The sequence below is a fragment of the Schistocerca americana genome, chromosome X, assembly GCF_021461395.2.
Source record: "Schistocerca americana isolate TAMUIC-IGC-003095 chromosome X, iqSchAmer2.1, whole genome shotgun sequence".
In the NCBI taxonomy this organism is placed as follows: Eukaryota; Metazoa; Arthropoda; class Insecta; order Orthoptera; family Acrididae; genus Schistocerca; species Schistocerca americana.
Window position 1 is genome coordinate 242,153,323 of NC_060130.1, and position 2,266 is coordinate 242,155,588.

Genomic DNA, 2,266 nt, shown 5'->3' on the forward strand with positions numbered 1-2,266 from the left:
CTACCTATGGCACCTTTACTGCTATCGATCTCAAGCTCTCCTTCCCTGTTCTTGTGGTTTCCCTACATGTCTCACCCAATGGTGATAATTGTGACAGTGATCCCTGCTGCTTCCAGGCAGACAGACCCCCAAGTTGTGCATTCCGCAGGCCCAATTGGCCTTTATATACGTCGGCTGTGCACTTCGACACCTACCTCTCGAATTGTATTGATACAGTCGCGCAATGCATCTCTGCTGCTTTTCTTCATGCTGCTGGCACGGCTGTCCCCCTATTCACAGGTCGCCCTCGTCCTCGACGGGTACCGTGGTGGACCAAGGATGTAGCAGTGTCTCTGTCCAGGACCGCCGACGGGCGCAGCAGCGATTTAAACGACACCCTTCACAGACCAACTCCTTGCTTTTAGTGTCTCCGTGCTAAGGCTCATTACCTTATAAAGCAGAGCAAAAAGGAATGCTGGGAGCGCTATGTTTTCTCCCTGGGCACATATGCCTCTTCATCGCAGGTTTGGTTGAAGCTCTGTAGCTTTCTGGGCCCCAGCGACAGTCAACTGTCCACAGTCTTAACCTCTAAGGTGCTCTGTGCACTGATCCATTGGACCTTGTAGAACACCTCAGGACACACTTTGCGACGCCATTGGCGTCCTCTTCCTATCCCGCTACCTTCCTCCAGCAGAACTCTGAGTTGAACAGACCCCCTTCGTTTCAGCCCACACCACAATGAACCCTCCAATGAACCCTTCACTGAATGAGAATTCTTGCAGGCACTTACCTCTTCACGTGACGTAGCCCCAGGCCGGGATTTCATCCACAACAAGATGATACAACACTTCGACGTTACCCTGAGGCGTTACCTCACGGTCTTCAGCCGCATTTGGCTCGTGGATGCTTTCCCATTGCAATGAAGAGAGAGTATAGTTACCCCAACCTTAAGCACAAGAAGAATCCAATGTCTCTCGACAGCTACCGCACGATTAGCCTGACGAATGCACTTTGTAAACTGCTTGAGAGGATGGATAGCTTCAGATTATGTTGGGTACTCGAATCTCGGAGCCTTTTGTCCCTGTATCAGTGTGACTTCCAGGAAGAGTGATCTCCAACTGACCATTTACTCAGATTGGAAACAGAAATCCGACAGTCTTTTACTAATCACAGGCACCTTGTCAGGGTCATCTTTGACCTACATAAGGCATACGACATGGCTTTGTGCCATCACATATTAGTTACCCTCCATGACTGGGGCTTCCGTGGTCCCCTTCCGATTTCTATCCGCGAGTTTTCATCTCATCAGATCTTCCGGGTTCGAGTTGGCATTTCATTCAGCACCCCTCGGATACAGGAGAACTGTGTCCCACAGGGTTCTGTGTTAAGTGTGACACTCTTCTTCGTAGCCATCAATGGGCTTGTAACCTCTGTTGGGCCTGTTGTTATCCTGTCGTTGTACATCGACGACTTTAGCATCTGGTGCAGCTCCCACTTGGTAGCATCTGCTGAGTGCCGGCTCCAAGGCGCCATCTAAAGGCCCTCTGCCTGATCTCCCAGGGCTTCCAGTTTTCTCCCTCCAAAATGCGTGATATGCATTTTTGTCGTTGACCAACAGTAAACCCCGATCCATAACTTTATTAGGCGACCGGCTCCTCGATATTGTAGCTTAGTCCCATTTTTGGGCCTTATTTCTGATAAAAAGCTGATGTGACTGCCCCATACTCGCCACCTAAAGACTACATGCATGCAGAAGTTTAATGCTCTCCACCATTTGGCCCACACATCTATGAGTGCAGACTGTGCCACTCTTCTCAATCTTTACCGTGCTCTGGTCTTGTCCAGACAAGATTATGGTAGTCATATTTATGGCTCAGCACCTCCTTCCACTCTAAAAATACTTGACCCTGTTCACCACAGTGGTGTTCGTCTTGCTAATAGTGCCTTTCACACTAGTCCCGCTGACAGTCTCCTCACAGAAGTGGGGATTCCCCCTCTACAAATACGATGGAGCCAACTCCAGGTTTCTTATGCAATTAACATTCGCCAGTTTCTTGACCATCCCGTGTAGCCTGTCCTCTTTGCAAACGATCCTGATAACCGGCCATGGGTGAGATTGCCGGCTGGAATGCATCTTACTTTCTTCTGTCGGGATCTCCTCCTCTACTCACCAGAAAGTGCCCCGTGTATTTCCTCCTGCCCCCCCCCCCTCCCCCTTGGACGGAGCCTAGAGCACGGATTAGGACCGATCTATTTCAGGGTCCTAAAGTCTCTGTCACACTTACGG